Below are 13,140 nucleotides of genomic sequence, written 5' to 3'. Positions count from 1 at the left end.
TAACGAGAACAATTTTTTCAATAGGTTCATGTAGTCTAACATGTCGAATTTTCGAAATGGGAGGAATATTGCAATTTTTATTTGCAAGAATTGGAAAAGCGATTGAGTCCTCAGTTCCACGAAACTCTCCTGTTTTCACCTATTTATGTAGTCGGTCAGGAAAAAGTTGAGAATTACATATTGTTCAAAAAGTCTTAGCAATTCAATATCGATAATAATTGATGTTATTTATTCTTTATTGTATCAAACACAAAAAGGAAATGAATTTCGAGAAATTATAACGAACAAAAGCTGAAGTGAAGTAAACACTATAGTTAATATTTACTGAACCGAAATTTTTTTGAATAAAATGAAAAATAAAATAAAAGGAATAAATTTATGACAGAGAGATATTCGTCAAGCTGATTTCATATTTTTGAAGAGTAGTATTTCACTGAATTACATTTATTTTTGAACAATTATTTTCCTCAAAACAGATTATATGTATATACGATTTTCACAAGTATGAGTTTTTAAACCACGATACATGTTTCGTATCGTAGCTGGAGGTAAACTGAAGTTTACCTCCAATCATGATAACTTACTCCATGGCAATCCCAAAAAACTGAAGCAAGAACTTTTCCAGCAGATTTTCGGACCCGAAACTTCTTAGGTCTTGGAGAACCAGAGTGTTGCCATTCCATTGATTGTTGCTTTGTTTCTGGATCGTGGAAATGGACCCAAGTATCATCCATAGTAACAATTCGGTTACGCTTGCACGCTTTTGGTCAACATTCAAACATTTGGGGATCCATTTTGCAGCAATTTTTCTCATGTCCAAATTGACTTGAGCTATATGATGAACGCTTTCGTATGAAATATTCTGTGCTTCAGATATCCGTTTCAGCCCAATTCGACGGTCTGATAAAATCATGTCATGAACCGCATCGATATTTTCGGGGACTGACACAGAAACTGGCCTTCCCGATCGGTCATCATCTTCAATGGAAAATTTACCTCTTTTGAAGCTGGCAGTCCAATTTTTCACGGTCGCATACCAAGGACATTGATCACCAAGGGTATTAAACATATTTTCGTAAATCTGCTTACCTCTTAACCCTTTTAAATACAGGTATTTGATGATGGCTCGATAATCAAATTTTTCGATTTTCACAATTTCGGTGGACATCTTCTTTCTTTTTAATTTTTTGCGTAACTCTGGTTTACTTTTCTGACCTCAAACTTCACAATGATACTTCTAATGAGTTATTGTTCGTTGCTATGGTATCGCAATATTCTTTTTATGCATGGAACTGGTCTAGGCTAACTAGTTATCAATACATCCTCGTAACATTGTGTTCCACGTTAACGAGTAACTAGATTTTGTGTATGACTTATTCATTGAACATTATCGAAAAATGAACTTTAATATAAGAGTATTTTCTACGGGCTTTGAAAAATGCTATGGAAAGAAATATCGAAAATAAGCATGAGAAGTTATTACAGATAAACCATTTAGTTTTGGGAAATAGTTTTTTTCTAATAACTTTCAAAGCCTACGTTCGATAGTTTTTCCGATAACATATCTGGATAGCCCTGTATAAACACTATCATACGGATGGTTTACTTTTTAATTTTGCCAAATGAATGAGTCAAAAAAATCCAGTGAGGGTACAAAACATGTGAAGTTTGGACAATTTTTCTTCATACAGGTACTAGTAACTCGCTCCGTTAAGGTCTCTGAGGCATCAATGGAATATCATTCAATTTCTGAGAATTCCCAGCATCATACCTACAATAAAAGGATTCGAAGAAAGATTAACTGAAAAAATAACAAAGTTGAAGGTTGGTGTAAGGACCAACAATCCGTTATCTCCAACCATTGTTATGTGTTTTCACGGCCATCTAAGTTTTATCGCGCACCTGTTCATCGTCAGACAACTATTTCTATTTACAAGTCCTAAAAAGATCAGAGATAACCAATATTATCTTTCAGAATCCTCCTACTGTGTTACATTGAAAAACACACATGAAAACTATACAAATTCTACGTCTGTAAACAGACTATCAAATTATAACACATCACGGCCATTTTTGGTTTATGTAAATAAGAAAAATGGAAGGCAAGTTTGATTTTGGATGCTGTAAAATCTCTTTATCAAGCTTATTTTCGCCAAAATATTTGAATTGTGGATATTATGTGGTTTTGCTTGTTTTTTATTTCATTTCGAAAATTAATGTATTATTCTTTAATTCCAGATATCTACATGTCGATATAAGTGCCAGAATGAATCTATTATTCCTCAATTGTTTAACGGTTTTAGGATCTCAGCCAGAAGACAGATGATATAAGTGCGAGTAGGTTTTTTGTGAGAACTAGCATGTATCAATCAGGACATTTTTTAGAAAGAGCCACTCCATTTTCATTACATAGCAAATAACACGAATTGTACGTTTGAAAAAAAAAATAAAAAAGTCGAAAAAATTTAAAATTCAGAGACACAACAAGTATCTACGCAGAGTAGCCTGAAGTGCATGCTGAAATGGTTTCGGAGTCAAGATATAATTGTTTTCTACTGGATCTTGCCTTGTAATGAATTGATGAAACGAAACATTTTATTGTCATTCAAGTATTATATCTCCGATGACATATCATGTCAAGATCTCTCTCCATAAAAATCAAACCATCCATTATAGGATATCTTATTTGGCTCTTTATGCAGTTAAGGAAAAACACATCGCCAATTGGCACAGAGCAAAGTGAACTATGAAAACTCACACAAAAAAAAAAGTTTTTTACACATATGTATACAGGGTGGTCCAGATCGTAACCAAGAAATTTTAACCACGTATTCTACATCACAAATAAGCCCTAGTTTGTCATATAAACATATGTCGAGAAATGTTTCCTCTCCGAGATACGGGGTGTTATTACACCCCGTGGTTAAAATTTCTTGGTTACGATCTGGACCACCCTGTATATTGTATATATCACACAAATATTCTCATTTTATTCGTCTTCGATTATTCCACTAATAGTGGCCATCTATCGAAGATGAAACAGCCAGTGAATGAACTCCATCAAACAATTACAAAACACGGCCATTTTCGATTTATGCAAATCCAAAATGAGACAAAGATTTGGTTTGCTAATGTTCTGCATTTTGCGCCGGTCTTAATTTGTTTTGCAAAGCGTCATGTGATTTACTTCTTCGTTTGATATACAATTTAACCTCCCATCGCTTTATTTCTGGAAGGACTATGAAATGGATTGTCTGGGTTGAAATATTATCCCTTGGAGCAACATTTTCATGAAGATGCCTCTCTGTTGTTTAATCCCACAAATCACAAAACCGTGGCTCAATATTCGGTCTGGAAATTTCAGGTTGTTTTTGCAGTTTAAGTTGCTATGTAGATATATGCCACATTGCCCACTAATTTTGTTCACATCATAAACTGCATTTTGATTAAATCTTTTTCTGAGGATTACACATATGGTTTATATTTTTCTATTCTCCTTTGAAATATTACCAAAAAAGACATTTCCGATTGACGTCACGCCAAGTGCAAGCAAACCATCTTCCATGACTTCTATGATCCTTATTATTATGACCATTTGGCACTAGTCAATATTGTCAATACTTAACAGTCACCACTGGGGGATGAAAAAAGTTCACTGAAAAGCATTTTTCGGAAAATTTATATAAGGAATTATACATTGAGTGACATAGAGGCAGTATTCAGTACAAATAAATTTATCACAACAATTTTCTGTATGCATCTTAGTTCCAAGTAAGTAATCGATCAGAATTCGTGGATTCGTGTAGGAAAATTAATAAATGTGTTGGACATCCACGATGTCTAATGCAGTCAGAAACACGTCAGGCCTTACATCTTTAAGATGGTCTTGATTCTGGTCCCTCATCCTAGGCAACTTGTACATTATGTCGAAGTGCCAAGATAGGAAGATATATAGAGGACCAAGCCAACAAAATGACAGTGCGGTGCAAAAAATTTAGATAATTCGTTGGTCATTCATTGACTGGACTAACCCGTGAAAGTCTCTCAAGCACTTCCAGTGATCCATTCATTAGATAAAATAGGTTTCGACATAGAAGTTGAAGTTATTTTAAATTATCTGCTCTATAACTTTACATATTACTATCATCTATGCTACGCCACTGCTAATGGACCCAGTTCTGTCAATTGAATTCGACTTTGCCACCTTCTACGAAATCAACCTTCCAATCGGCTTTGAACTGAATTGCAACGTTATTAGAAAGGGTGAGTCTTATTTTATCACGAGCGACAGTGACTCTTCAGTAAAAAGTATGCCTGCTAAGCCATTTGGCACCGATGGCTCAGAATATTCACCAACAAGCAATAGAGAGAAGCGTAAGCATAACGGTTTCAGTAAAAATATAAATGATCAGTGAGACTAACGCGACTTCGACTAATGCGAGTGAAAATGATAAAACTAAATCTGAAACTGTAGCTGCTATAGCGGCGGCAAAAGGAAAAAGCAGCACCATTCACCGATGCAGGATAGCGGTACTAGTGGCAATAGGGCATTTCGAATCAGCTGACTTTGACAGTACCGTTGAGGGACATATAAGTGTTGGCTAGTTTTATATATTTCTGATATCGAAAGGTTTTTATAAATCCTTACAAATTTTCTAAGATAATGTATTTTAGTGAATATTATTTATTCTTCAGAGAATATAGAAAAGTTCGCTAAGATAGAAAACTGACAATATAATATTGACAACAAAGATTATAGAGTAGAAAGATAGGAAACGCAAACGCCGCAAAACCGACTACATTTTGGCCAGTGGAAAACACATTTGACAATAAGATGGTGCTGAAAACGTACTGTCAATACAGAAAACTCTTTTATAACAGTTTTCTGTTATAATTGAAGGGCGCGGAATTCAAATTTCGCATTTCTGAATAAAGTGAAGGAGTAGCAATTGATAATCTTTGAATAGAAGGATAAAAGTCATAATTTCTCCTAAATAGTCCATTCATACAAGGGATGCTTCCTGAACACAACAGTTGGACAACGTGGATGAACAGTTTTCAATTAACCTGCAGTAAAAATGTTCATTGAACATGGTGTAGTCAATAGTGTTTGCAGGCCTTTATGCCCTGAAAATTTTATCCGCTTCGTAGCACTGAAAATAAAAATCAATGAATGACCGAGTCATTTGTAACCAGTTTTAATACTTACATTCCCATGCATTTTCTTTATATTTGATCCACAGTTCTTCACCATTCAATAATTTTCGAACGATATTTCTAGGTTTTCACCAAGAAATTAGACAAAAATTTCAATAGTAGAAACTAGAACGAGTTTGATAAACAAATGGCGGTACGAGAATCAAAACATTCAAAACCTCTTCGATCAAAATGGCCAACTGAAATCTCACCAAATTTCATATTTTTTTGCAAATGTCCCTCGAATTAATATTTTAACCAGTCTTAGGGCCTTAAAAACACTTTTGAAACACAGATGGCGCTCACATCACTTTAGTCGCTTCATTTCCTATCTTTCTACTCTATAATCTTTGATTGACAAGTACAATTGAATGTTTTGTGATTGTAAATGTTATGAATGGTTTGTGGGCCCCTCAAGTGACCATTGAATAGAGCAAGTAACGTCAATGGATGTGTTCAGAAACGTTCGACGTATTTTTTTTTAATTATATTTGTGCCTTTTGGTTGCTTTAAGCGTTTCATAATCCTGTCACCGGCTCCCAAATCCAAGTGATATGAAAGAAAATTTATATTGCATTTTCAAGGTAATTCTTGACTTTATTCATGCGGTTTTTTCGTGTTTCGTGCATCATATTTATGGTTTCATCCATAGACTAATAGTTCATTAGTCTATTATTTATTATTTGACTATGCTTTCATCACAGAACTCCTCCACTACTAATGTGTTCTGTGAATGTTAAAGTTTTATATCACCTCTTTGCGTAGTCGCTTAGTAGTAATACCTTAGTAATTGAAGTATGGAGAGTGGAGAGAAGGAGAACGATCGCTGCTTTGAGATCACAAATTATTTGTCCCCTAATAAATTCATGATGTGTTCTGTTTTCTTTGTCACTAATTATAAAAAGCACTCGAAATCACAAAAACACGAACTTTACCAAAATTTTTGTACACGCCGGTAAAGTTAGCTGATGACAATGAGTCCTTTCTTGTTTTATTCGCATCAGCATGTTTTTCGACTCAGTAATTGTCCAAAATGAATTAGTTGAACTTCTAGTTATTTCCTGACGATTTACGATCTACGACAAAATTAAGGGTTCGGGATTTGATAAGCTAATACAAAACTTGCGGAAAAAAACAAAGAACAATCCCAGTCGTCTGGTGGCGGTTCTCTCACAATTCGTTCTTTCATTAACCGAGTATGTTGTTTCGGTTTACATTCAACTGGAAGCGAATTAGAATATATTTGAATATTTATAATTTCCGCCAGTCCCTCATTGGCTCGCGTTTCAGCTCGGTTTATTCACTGCCTTGAATATTCACAGACTGCTGGGCAGGTAATTAGATTCTCCATTGAGATATTGATATGAGGGAATGGAGAAAATGATTACAAACATGCCTTACGTGCCTGCTAAATGACTGCATCGCATTCGATACGCCCCTCTTTAATGGGATATTTTCAGGTTGAAAACTCACGAAATGGAGGTATATGCAAGGATCATAATCTCTCATATCTGTATGGAAATAGTTGAATTCCTTTTTAAATTTCACTGCTCGAATCTTGAATAGAAATCTTAAAGGAAAACCTCACGGTCTTATCCATGGCTGGTCACAAAGAGGTAAGTAAATCTTGCGGGGGTGCCACTTTTGATAACGAAATTGTTGACTATACGTCTCTTCATGCCTTTCTATACAAGTAGGTATACCTTTGATTTGATACATTTATCTTTTCTCTAAAGCTTCTTCTACTTCTTGATTCCATTTTCTTTTTGGTCTTCCCTTCTTTTTCTTCCTCTAGACTCCCATTTCCAGATCTTTCTCGTCTCCAAGTCTTCTCATATGACCATACTGTAATTTTGTTGATCTTGTCAAATTTATAGTACCTAATTTATATCTGAGGCTTAGAAATAAAAAACTTTTCATGTAACGCCAAGTAGTTCATCTCCTATTAATAAAATGATGCTTGATATGCAATGATTGATTGAAATATTTGACTTGGATTTGTTCAATACTGGTTTGGGAAATTATCTTCTTGGGTGTATGTGTAGAAATAAATAAATAAATAAATAAATAAAAAAAAATAAATACTATAAAAATTGCTTTGTCTCCACTTTATCTTCCTCTTTCATATTAGGTTCATTTTCTGAATGCTAAAAGGTCGTTCATGTTGTTGTCTTGAATTATTGAGTGTACAGGGTATCCCAAATTGCTTGATTTTGGCTGTTTCTGGTACTTCTGGACTAGATAGGCAAAAACTTTGAAAGGAGTCCTGATCTTGATTCTCGTGAAAAAACCACAACTGAAAACCGTTTCACGATATCTTCATTTGTCTTGAAGATATGACCAAATTTTGATATTTTGTCGACTTCGAAAATGTGCCTTATGTCCTTTATTTTCAAAAATATCCAAAAACGGTGAAATCTTTCTACAGGCACTTTTTCATTGGAAATACGATACCATATTCAACTTTTTTTATCTCTTTTATTAAGGGTGGGAAAAAAACAACTTCGTCATTTTAAATACGAATGCATTCTTCTTTTGGTCTCATATCACCCAAAAAAAATTAGCTTTTCAAAATATGAATATGTCGATATATTATACTCAAGGCAAAATCACCATTTTAGTAAAATTTGCATTTTTGATAGAATTCTATGCAACCATTGACCACAAAACTTTCCACCACCAATGAATCTCCATCTCTATGCTACGAATTGAAACTTTCCGTTCATATTAGTTCAAAGCTATAATATATGGATAGATGAAGTGAGGATCAATAGTGATGGGCTATTCAATAGACATATTGGTCAAACCAAAATGAAAATATTTGTAAATAAATAAACAGGCAAGGGCGGTTTGGATTCAATGTATGGCTTGCAATTGAAAATTTTGATACGCGGGCTTATTTCAGAGAATTTTGTTGAGGACTATTTTGACAATATTCCTCTCAGTGAATCGAGGTTGCTTCCTTATCAGCAGGATGACGCACCTGCCCATAATTCGCAACTAAAAAAATTGAATAATTTATTCGAGAATCAGCGGATCGGAACGCATGGTCCTATTGCCTGGCCAGCTAGATCACCAGATCTCAATCCTTTAGATTTCTTCGTGTGGGGATATATGTTAAAAATTTTCAAGACTCCAGTCATTAATAGGGCTGATTTAGAGCAGATACTCAGGAAAGCCATCGGAGACATTTCCCCAGTTATGCTGTTGAATTCAGTGAATTCTGTTAGAAAAAGAAGTAGAATTTATTTACAGAATGATGGAACTCAATTTGAGAACTTTTCATGAGTTATCATAAAATTTATCATAGAAATTCTGTTCGATATTTATTCCAATTGAGTGTAACATGGTCATATCTTCAAATCAAATGAAGATATCGTGAAACGGTTTTCAGTCGTGGACTTTTCACGAAAATCTAGATCAGGACTCCTTTCAAAGTTTTTGCCTATCTAGTCCAGAAGTACCAGAAACAGCCAAAATCAAGCAATTTGGGATACCCTCTACAGAGGTGTAGGTATCTGCTATTTTCTTGAGAACAATTACCTATGTCACTACCAGGATGATTGCAGAGAAGATGCCGAAACAGGTCAAGTTCTATTCGTAGAGGGACATATTTTGATCAGAATTGTAATCCGAAATCTCCCCAACCCTAGGTGTAGGAGCTATCACCTCTCAATTGTCAATAGGGAATAGGGGGTTAGCTATACCTCAATTGAAAGATCACTTGTTTTCTACATGAATACTATGGTTTGCAAATTTTATTGATTCCTTGAAGTAGTTACAGGAGGTGACAATTTGAAAACTTGCCAGGCCAATTATGTCTCGACAAGGATGTTTTCAAAGAAAAAGCCGGAGCAGGTCTATTTTTAAAGGGAGGGGGACATATTTTGAGGAAAATTTTAAGCTGAAATCTCTTAAACTTAGGTGTAGGGGCTATCACCCTTAAATTCTTCATAGGGAAAACAGGGTGAGCTAAAACTCAATTAGAAGACAATATGTCTACATTATACTACTGTTTTCCAATTAAGATTTAGCTCACCCTCTATGCCCTATTAAGAATATAGGGGTGACAACTCCTACACCTAGATTGAGGAGATCTTGGCTCACAATTCTGCTTGAAATATGTCCCCCTCCGAATAAAAATTGACCTGTTTCGGTATTTTCTCTGAAAACATCTTTTTCAAGACATACCTGTTCTGGCAAGTTTTCAAATTATCAGCCCCTGTAACTTCTTCAAGGACTCTATAAAAATTTGCGAGCCATAATATTCATGTAGAGGGATGAGTGATCTTTCAATTGAGGTATAGCTCAATCTCTCCCTATTGAGAATTTAGGAGTGATAGCTCGTACACCTAGGGTTGATGAGATTTCGGCTTACAATTCTACTCAAAATATGCCCCCCTACGAATAGAAATTGACGTGTTCCGGCATTTTCTCTTGAATCATCCTTGTCGTGATATAATTGGACAATTGACAAGTTTTCAAATTGCCACCCTGTATAGTACTTGGAAGAAACAAATTTCTGAGAAACACACTGTCATCTTCAAATTTCCCTAGAAATCTGTTAATCTTCGAAACGTCCCTCACAATCTCACGCCATTCGACCGCTCAAATGCCGTCCAGGTTAACCGATCATTTTTTTAAATCGAAGATCACGCCGTGACTACAACCAGTTATTATGTCGATGTTCGAAACTTATGCCGAGTAGGCAGGCCCGAGTTGTAACCAGCGTTTTATACCAATCTACCTTATTGAAGATTACACGTTGATTACAGGTATATATGAAAACCCGCCATTGTGGCACGCAAACAATACGTGATTTAGACAAAACCATCCTACGGCCGATTAAACAGAGCCTGATGCGTCTTAAATACCAGCGTCCTCCAATATTTCCTACCGGATGGAGAAAATTACTTTTAATTATAAGGAGCGATAGTCCTTGAGTCCGAAAATCTAGAGGTCATTGGTGGCTTTGGTCGGAATCGGTTGCGAGTGGCATCTGATAATGGAAGAATTTACTATTTGAGTGAGAAATTGAGAGAGAAATTTTCTTCCTTTTGGTTTTTACAGGAATAAATGGTACGGCTGTTATACATGTAAACGTGTCATAAAACATTACTCAAAATCTTTAGAAAATACAAGTAGGTACGAGGATGTATTGATGTCTAGTTAGCCTAGACCAGTTCTATGCATAAAAAAAATATTGCGTTGCCATAACAATGAACAATAATTCATTAGAAGTGTCAGAAGTGAAGTTTGAGGTCTAAAAAGTAAAACAGAGTTTCGCAATAAATTAAAAGAAAGAAGATGTCCACCGAAATTATGAATATCGAAAAATTGGAGTATCGAGCCATCATCAAGTACCTGTATTTAAGAGGTAAGCACATTTAAGAAGATATGCTTAATACCCTTGGTCATCAATGTCCTTTGTATGCGACCGTGAAAAATTGGACTGCAAGCTTCAAAAGAGGTAAATTTTCTAGTTTCTGTGTCCCCGAAAATATCGATGCAGTTCATGATATGATTTTATCAGACCGTCGAATTGGACTTAAACGGATAACTGAAGCTGAAGCACTGAATATTTCATACGAACGCGTTCATCTTATAGTTCACGTCAATTTGGACATGAGAAAAATTGCTGCAAAATGGATCCCCAAATGTTTGAATGTTGACCAAAAGCCTGCAAAGGTAGAAGCATCGCGTTCGTTATGTGCTCGATTTGAAAACGATGTAGACTTCTTAAACCGAATTGTTACTATGGGTAAGACTCTGGTTCTCCAAGACCTAAGAAGTTTCGCATCCAAAAATCTGCTGGAAAAATTCTTCTTTTTGGGGATTGCCATGGAGTAATCATGATTGATTTTTTGGATGAGGGTAGAACAATAACCGGAGATTACTATTCGACATTACTGACCACTCAGAGAGAAAAGACGCTGAAAGCTATCCGAAGGTGTTTGTGTTCTTTATAGGGTCTGCACCATGACTTGGACCGGACCGGATCGTAGCTTTACCGTTCGTATTTGCACCATTTCGACATTCTTGTCAACGTTTCTGTCTCCTCTGTAAACACAATCAAAACTCACCAACTTGACCCTGAAGTCACAGTTTGGTGTACTGACAGGCCTTCGCAGTGATAGACCTTTACTTATTCTAAGAGGAAATCCCTATTCAAAATCAACGCATTGTGCTCACCCCCGTTAAGGGATTGAAGTTACGGGGATAAAAAAAAGCAGAAAGTTGTTCTCCCTCGAATCAGAAATAGACGGGTCCGAGCGATTTTCCACATTTTCATTTCAACGTCAGAAAATCGAGGTGTTAAGTTTTCGTTGGAGATTTTATTATTGGGTGAGGTCTGCAGAAAATAGTGTTCGACAGCCTTCGTAAGCAAAATGGCAAAAGCTTATCTACTAAATGTGTCAATTTTCATAGTTGACTCAATAGCTTACTATGTATGTCGAAGTATTTTGTCACTTGTCATAATCATTATCAAATGTTTCTGTGTATACGCAGGGTGTTTTCAAAGGTGAGGCTTTTTTTTGACAGAAGGTAGAACTAATCAAAATAAGTCGTTTAACCAAAAATTGTCTATATAAAATATCCAAGATGGCTGAGATACAACCCCTAGTAATTCGATAAAATTTCATTGAATTTCAAGTATGGGACTGTGGAAGGTGACTCCGGCATCGCAGAAACGAAACGTAACATAAACATATGGCTGGGCAATGAATGGTTCAATACCAAGTTCATCGAATTAGATGCATCAGGTCACTTTCAGGTCACAACTTAATTGTCGTATCGTGCAAATTTGGGTGAAAAAAAATGTAGAAAATCGAGGCAACTTCTTGAAAGTGCTCATGTTAGTTATGTTGAAAAAGTGCTATGATGTTTCCCCATTTCATCCCATTTTTACGACGATTGGTGGAATGTTCGAACAAGAAGATTGTGATACCAATCGTGAATAATTTAGACAAATATTATTGGTGAGATTTTGAAGTATTATTTTATTTTTTCAGTTGTTTTCTAAGACTTATCTGTTAGTTGGTATAGAAATGAGCCATTTCATAAAATCGCGTAAGTTACTAAAAAATAATGAGAACAATTCGGTAATCCTAAGTTTCTCGAGTCTCCATTATAACTGTGTACCAAAGACCTCCACTGTGACCTGTCTAATGCTAGTTGTTCCCAGGTCACGGTTGGGACTCTACAGTCACAGGAGAGCACACAGTCGAAATTAGCCCTGAAAGATTATAAGTCTGTTCGCACCTCGGTTCGCACCTTTTTTTTCCCTTTTTTTTCTTTTCTTTTTGTTTTTTCCCTTTTTTCGTCTTTTTGTAGATTCATTCCCGGCAACGGGATACAGCGATGATGATGATGATGAATCCTAAGTTTCCATTTTCATAACCACGTAAATATCGAACGAGCCAATGTCTTAAACGAAATCACATGGTCGAATCAGGAGATAAGTTTTTTCCCACTGCTTTGCGATAATTCAGCTAACACAATGTTTAGTCGTATTAGGATATATTTCAGTAATCATTTCCATTTTTTTTTCAAATTTGTCATTTTGTATAGGTAATTTTTGGTGAAACGCTTCATTTTGACCAGTTCTACCTTCTATTGAAAAAAAGAGCCTCACCTTCGAATACACCCTGTATATAATTAGCCTAGACAGGTAACGCCTCCCTTCAGAATTCTTTGTGCTCCTCCAACTCAGCGAGCAATTATACCCATAAGGAAATACTGAGCTCCTCAGATCCCCTGCCAAACAAATGCTATTTATGCTAATGGTATTTATTATATGATTTATTATGTAACTTTATTCGTACGAAAATCAGTTTGTCTGAAATATTGTATTTCTGTATTCCGTTCTATGTTTCAAATATAGGACGAATATTCTGTATTTCTTACATTGAATACATACGAGATAGTACTCTGTATTTCTAT

This window comes from Coccinella septempunctata, chromosome 2 (assembly GCF_907165205.1).
Source record: "Coccinella septempunctata chromosome 2, icCocSept1.1, whole genome shotgun sequence".
Classification (NCBI taxonomy): domain Eukaryota; kingdom Metazoa; phylum Arthropoda; class Insecta; order Coleoptera; family Coccinellidae; genus Coccinella; species Coccinella septempunctata.
The sequence above is the reverse complement of the archived record's forward strand: the minus strand, read 5'-3'. Positions refer to the sequence as shown.